The following is a 7,266-nucleotide window of genomic DNA, read 5'->3' as shown; positions in this document are numbered from 1 at the left end:
CCAGGTGTTAAAATCAAGCAGCCCAGGTTAAAATAGCAGGTCGGGTCCCAATGACATCATCTCCAGGTAAGTAGGTTAATTCCTACATATTTCAGTCATTTCTTTGACTTACTCATTTTAAAAAAAATAATTGGCACTTAGGTTCTCGTGAGCGTTTATGTCAGTTGTTTCAAATTAAACCTCCCCAGCACCCAATGGGAATCAACTCTCTGACATGTTTAAAAAGGAGGACCAATCATAAGTCTTTTAGCACTTACAGTCATCTGACAGTGGCAGTAATAGGGAAGGGAATAAACAGTCGCAGTCAGGTTCAGGTAACAACCCCTGGCCCCGCAGCCCCCAGCAGATCAAATGTCTCAGTACAAAGTGACAAGGATGAAGGATGCTACAAAGGATCAACAGCAGGTGAAAACGGCAGCTTGAAGGATTATTTCACGGAAGTTTAAAAATGCTCTTTACGAGGCCGTAAAATAATATTGTTTTGTTACACCATTTATCCCTGTAAAACTGCGGCTGCTGATCCATTCTTTCCATTTGGAACTTAAACCAGAATTCCTGACCTATTCTCAACGAGAGTGGCATTCAAGTATCTGGAATTATCTCCCAGCCGTGTGTAATGCGAGATCAGTGTAACTCTCGACACCACTACCGTCACTCCCGGGTTAGCAAAAGTACCTTGATTAATTTATTTTACCCACAGTGAACTTGCTGGCTGAGATTTTCTGTTTTGGCAGCGACATCCCTGGAAGTATGGTGGGTCATCACCTCTGCCCATCTGAGTGACCTACCTCTGACCCGGGTGAACTTGCCAGGGGTCAGTCTTATTTAATTTTGTTCAAGGGACTTCCAGTTGAATTCTTACCTGCACTGGGGGGCTCACCAATGAAGGGGAGGGGGGTGGTTGCCAGTTCTGCAGGAGTCAGATGCCTTCAGGCCATTCGGCACAACTAGTCTGTGCTGGTGTTTGTACTCCACACGAGTCTCCTCCCGTTCCATCTTCCTCATCTCAGCTTTTCAGCATATTTTTCTATTCCCTTTTCTCTCATGTACTCGTCTAGTTTCCTTTTGAAAGCATCTAAGCTATTTGCCTCAACCACTCCCTGTGGTAGCGAGTTCCACATTCTAACCACTCTCTGAGTAAAGAAATGTCTCTGTTTTTCCCTATTGGATTTATTAGTAACTATCTTGTATTTATGGCCCCTAGTTCTGGATTCTCCCTCAAGTGGAAACATTCTCTCCACATCTACCCCGTCCAACCCATTCATAATTTTAAAGATCTCTATTAGGTCACCTCTAAATCTTTCCTTTTCTGAAGAAAACAGCCCAAACCTGTTCAATCCTTCCTGATAGCTGTAATCTCAGCTATGGCACCATAATTTTTGCACTTTCTCCAGCGCTTCTATATTTTCTTTTTATAGTATGGAGACCAGAACTGTGTACAGTACTCTAAGTGTGGCCTGACTAGGGTCCCATACAAGTGTAACATAACTTCACTACTTTTGAATTCTATACCCCTAGAAATAAATCCCAGTGCTTTGTTAGCAGCTTTACTGACCTGCGATGCTGCTTGTAATGATTTGTCCACCTGTATCTCAAGATCCCTTCGCTCTTCTACCCCATTCAGTTTCTTATTTTCTAAGGTGTGGGTGATGTTTCTGTTTTTCCTGCCAAAGTGCATCACCTCACATTTATCTATGTTAACGTTCATTGCCACTTAACCGCCCAGTCTGCACGTTTTCTAATTTCTTCTTGAATTATGTTGCATTCTTCCTCAGGGGTGGGCAATCTGGACGATGAAACAAATTATTGTGATTAATGAAGTGGTAAAATATACCCTTGCAGAATTGCCACTTTTACAGAAATTGATTGGTCATCCTGACAATGAACCTGAAATTTTGATGCTGATCCACTTCCATAGCAATACTGGAAGCCTGTTGTACACGGGTGTTTCTTACTTCTAGTGTTGCAAGGGCAGTAATAACAGAAAATGTGACATTGATTTACTCCTTAATCAAAATATGCCCACCTGTGCTTGGACAGGAGCTTTCGGCATTTTGCAGAAGTATCAATGGAAGATCTTTGCAGCCATATAAATGGGTGAGGATCTGGTGCAAAAAGTCCTCACCCAATTTTCTGGTCCCGTCTAAGTAATGCCAGAAAACTTGTGTAACTCGGGAAGACTATCTCAATTAGGAATACATGGCTTACATCTCTGGATGGTAACATGACAGACTGATCTGATCTGAGTAGCAAATATGCACATTTATGTGGTAGGCAAGCTCTAAAATTAAATAGCCCCGAGTGACCTGTAATGTGTCAAAATCAGGAAAATTACACATAGTACTGGTTTAATACAATTGTGTAATTACTCATGTAAAATTTCTATGTGCGTTTAAAAAAAATAAGTCATTACCCCATTTAAACCAGTTAATCAACTTTGTTAAAATAGCACATAAAATAATTTTAAATAAGCGCATTGACCAGTGCACTAAAAATTGCACAGTGGAATTTCAACTACTTAATGCTTCAGCAGTCTAACCACCAAAGCTCACCATTTGGAAACTGCAGTACTACACAGAACAAAACTTTCCCATGTATCTGCTGCTGACATTTGACAATACTACTGTCATATTTCAGGATCTTATAACCATTTTTCAACAAAAAGGTGTTGGAAAAAAAGGTATATTTAGATGTGGTATTTGAGTCTAGTATATTCAAGTTTAAAAAAATCTCTTAGGACATTAGGTAGTGAAGATGCTAATGAACTAGTGTTGATGTAGTTTCCCTATAGAAGGTAATAGTAAGCAATTTATTAATCCACCTCAGTAATTGTAAAACACCTCACTTCCATTGTGTTGCCAAGTCTCTATTGCCAGGGCCTCAGCAGGGGGTGCCTGTTAAGCTTTCTTTTTTGGCTGTGAAAAAAGGGAGCCAAGACACAGATGCCTATAAATTCAGCTGCACAGTGCCCGTTTTTCAGGTGCTAACTGGTCTACTGCCAGACAAGAAGTGTGCGCGCGTTTCCGGCTGGAAGTGCGCCGCCTGCTGTATTGGTACAGGAAAAAAAAGGCATCCAGGGCCCACGCCTCAAACAGGCATTAGGCCCTTTGCATAAGCCTGTTTGAGGCCCCCACTTCATGATTGGTTTGCCTTGAGGCAGCCAGTCCCAGTGTCAGCTACACGCAGTAAAACCAGATCTGCTACTAAAAAGGTACGTTTTTAAAATTTGCTTACCTAAATGTAGAGCCGGGAGGAGCAGGAGTGCCCCCTACCTGGCATCCGATTCTCCCCACCGGCCTCTTAACCCCCAACCTCCGACCTGGCCTACAATCCTCCCCACTGACCTCTGACCTGGCCTACGCTCCTCCCCACTGACCTCTGACCTGGCCTACGATCCTCCTCACCGGCCTCTTAACCCCTGACCCTAAGATTGTCAACTCTGGTTGGATGTATCCCTGGAGATTTCATCACATAACCTCCTGCCTCCAACTGTCACACCCCCCGCATATCCACCATTGGTCACATGGTATGTCACTCCTCACAGGCACTGCCTTCCCATGCTAATTTGAAAGCAAACAGGCTCTTCATGACCCGATTGGATGATTCTTGACTGTCAGCCAAACATACTTTTTTCCCATCATCAATATTTTTGTAACCAAGGACCAAAACTATTCAAAGAAAATGAAAAAAGCACAATTTATTTTAATGCCCCGATGATTTTTCTCCCGGGTTGCTCGTAGCAGTGTCCTGGAGATTGATCTTCAATTCCTGGAGAATCCAGGACAATCCTGGAGGGTTAGCAACCCTACCCGACTCCCAGTCTCCAATCCTCCCCACGGCCTCCGATGCTCCAGAGTCTGACCTCTTAACACCCAACTGCCTCCCATTCTCCGTCTCCAGCCTCCGAACTCTGGCTTCACTCACCTGAGTGTTGCTGTGAAGCTAGCATGGTCCAATCTTGCTTTCCTGTTAACTGGTTCGCTGTTCGTGCCACGTCAGCTCCACTGAAATGAGGCCCAAATCACCTCGGGCCTCACCATTCACGTGCAGGGAAAGAACCCTGCATTCCTTGCGTGCCCATAGAAACATAGAAGATAGGAGCAGGAGTAGGCCATTCGGCCACTCGAGGCTGTTCTGCCATTTAATGAGATAATGGCTGATCATCCAAATTCAGTACACTGTCCCTGCTTTCGCCCCATATCCCTTGATCCCTTTATCCTTAAGAAATATATCTAACGCCTTCTTGAATATATTTAATGATTTGGCATTAACTGACTTGTGTGGTAGAGAATTCCACAGGTTCACCACTCTCTGGGTGAAGAAATTCCTCTTCATCTCAGTCGTAAATGGCTTACACCTTATCCTTAGACTGTGACCCCTGGTTCTGGTTTCCCCTGCCATTGGGAACATCCTTCCTGCATCTAGTCTGTCTAGTCCTGTTAGAACTTTACAAGTTTCAATGAGATCCCCTCTCATTCTTTTAAGCTTTAGCGAATATAAGCCTAATCGACCCAATCTCTCCTCATAAGTCATTCCTGCCATCCCAGGTATCAGTCTGGTGAAATAACAACAGAAAATGCTGGAAATACTCAGCAGGCCAGGCAGCATCCGTGGAGAGAGAAACAGAGTTAACGTTTCAGGTCTGGGACCCTTCATCAGAACTGGAAGAAGCTGGAGATGTAACAGATATTAAGCAGGTGCAGAGAATGGGGGGTGGGGGGGGGGTGGGGAGCGGTTAGGAGGGGAGGAAGGAGTAGAAAGACCATCCTGTACTTTTGTAAGAGGCAGGAAAGATAAAATGTTGCAAATGGGAATGGCAAAAATCATACTGCATGAAAAATGGGGGCAGGGATAATTATCTGAAATTGTTGAACTCAATGTTGAGTCCGGCAGGCTGCAAACTGCCCAATCGAAAGATGAGGTGCTGTTCCTCGAGCTTACGTTGAGCTTCATTGGAACAATGTAATAGCCCGAGGACAGAGAGATCAGAGTGGGAGTGAAGCGGTGAATTAAAGTGACAGACGACTGGAAGCTCAGGGTCACCCGTACGGACTGAACGGAGGTGTTCTGCAAAGCGGTCGCCCAATCTGCGTTTGGTCTCCCCAATGTAGAGGAGACCGCATCGTGAGCAGCGAATACAGTATATTAAATTGCAAGAAGTACAAGTAAATCGCTGTTTCACCTGGAAGGGGTGTTTGGGGCCCTGGACAGTGGGAAGGCAGGAGGTAAAAGGGCATGTGTTGCATCTCCTGCGCTTGCACGGGAAGGTGCCAGGTGAAGGAGCAGGGCTGTTGGGGGTGATTGAGGAGTGGACCAGGGTGTCACGGAGGGAGCGGTCCCTTCGGAATGCTGAAAGGGGAGGTGAGGGGAAGATGTGTTTGGTGGTGGGATCACGTTGGACGTGGCGGAAATGGCGGAGGATGATCCGTTGAATGTGGAGGCTGGTGGGGGAAAAGGTGAGGACAAGGGGAACCCTATCATGGTTCTGGGAGGGAGGGGCAGGGGTGAGAGCAGAAGTGCGGGAAATAGAACGGACACGGTCAAGGGCCGTGTCAACCACGGTAAAGGGGAATCCTCGGTTGAGGAAAAAGGAAGACATGTCGGAAGCACTAGTATGGAAGGTGGCATCGTCAGAACAGATGCGGCGGAGACGGAGAACTGGGAGAATGGAATAGAGTCCTTACAGGAAGCGGGGTGGGAGGAAGTGTAGTCCAGGTAGCTGTGGGAGTCGGTGGGCTTGTAGTGGATGTTTGTTGAAAGCTGATTGCCAGAAATGGAGATGGAGAAATCAAGGAAGGGAAGGGAAGAGTCGGAGATGGACCATGTGAAGGTGAGGGCAGGGTGGAAATTGGAAGTAAAGTGAATGAACTTATCCAGTTCAGGGCGAGAGCAGGAAACGGCACCAATGTACCGGTCATCGATGTACCGGTAAAAGAGGTGAGGGAGGGGACCTGAGTAGGACTGGAACAAAGAATGTTCCACATATCCCATGAACAGGCAGGCATAGCTAGGGCCCATGCAGGCTCCCATAGCAACACCTTTAATTTGGAGGAAGTGAGTGGAGTCAAAGGAGAAGTTGTTCAATGTGAGAACAAGTTCAGCCAGGCAGAGGAGGGTGGTGGTGGATGGGGATTGGTTGGGCCTCTGTTCAAGGAAGAAACGGAACGCCTGAAGGCCGTCCTGGTGGGGGATGGAGGTGTAGAGGGATTGGACGTCCATAGTGAAAAGGAGACGGTTGGGGCCAGGAAACTGGAAACTGTTAGTGATGGAGGGCGTCGGAAGAGTCGCGAATGTAGGTGGGAAGAGACTGGACAAGGGGAGAAAAAATAGAGTCGAGATAGGAAGAGATAAGTTCCGTGGGGCAAGAACAGGCTGAAACAATGGGTCTACCAGGGTAGTCCTGTTTGTGGATCTTGGGAAGGAGGTAGAAGCGGGCTGTGCAGGGTTGGGGGACTATGAGGTTGGCGGCCATGTAGGGAAGATCTCCGGAGGAGATGAGGTCAGTGACACACTTGGAAACAATGGCTTGATGTTTGCTAGTGGGGTCGTGGTCCAGGCGGAGGTAGGAGGAGGTGTTGGAGAGTTGGCGTTCAGCTTCTGCACGGTAGAGGTCGGTTCGCCAAACAACAACAGCACCACCCTTATCAGCAGGTTTAATGATAATGTTAGGGTTGGATCGGAGAGAATGGAGTGCTGCAAGTTCAGAGGGAGTTAGGTTGGAGTGAGTGAGGGGAGCAGAGAAATGGGGACGGCCGATGTCACGTCGGCAGTTAGCAATGGAAAGATCTAGAGAGGATAGAAGGCCAGAGGGAGGAGTCCAAGTAGAACGAGAATTTAGAAAGCAGGAGAAAGGATCAGCCGTGCGGGGGGAAGACTCCTGGCCAAAGAAGTGGGCACGGAGACAAAGGCGACGGAAGAAGAGCTCAGCATCGTGCCGAGCTCGAAATTCATTCAGATGGGGGCGTAAGGGGATGAAGCTCAGGCCTTTGTTGAGGACTGAACGTTCGGGGTCAGAGAGGGGAAGGTCAGAAGGGATAGTGAAAATACGGCAGGGGGTGAGATTGGAAGAAGGGATTGGATCGGAGGAAAGTAACAGGGAAGAAGGTTCTGGGGGGGGCGTTGGTGTCCACGAGTTGCCGAAGCTTGCAATCCTTGACATCAGAAAGGAAGAAATAAGTTTTTTGTTGAAGCGTCGGATGAGTTGAAGGATGAAATGGAACTGTGGACCCGGACAGCATTGAAATAGAGTGCGTCGGTGCTGCTGAA

General features: G+C 46.9%; 1 long non-coding RNA gene across 1 annotated transcript in view; it reads left to right on the top strand.

The window, feature by feature from the left end:
• Positions 1-270: 270 nt before the first annotated feature.
• LOC147107492 (uncharacterized) overlaps positions 271-7,266 on the top strand; it is a 90,041-nt gene continuing 83,045 nt past the window's right edge. The window contains exon 1 of the long non-coding RNA XR_015080920.1: positions 271-405. This is a non-coding gene — a long non-coding RNA (uncharacterized LOC147107492). The remainder of the gene's footprint in view (positions 406-7,266) is intronic.

This window comes from Somniosus microcephalus, chromosome 14, assembly GCF_052327205.1.
Source record: "Somniosus microcephalus isolate GS21.2 chromosome 14, FLI_Smic_1.0, whole genome shotgun sequence".
Lineage (NCBI taxonomy): Eukaryota > Metazoa > Chordata > Chondrichthyes > Squaliformes > Somniosidae > Somniosus > Somniosus microcephalus.
This window is presented reverse-complemented; position numbering and strand designations above follow the sequence as displayed.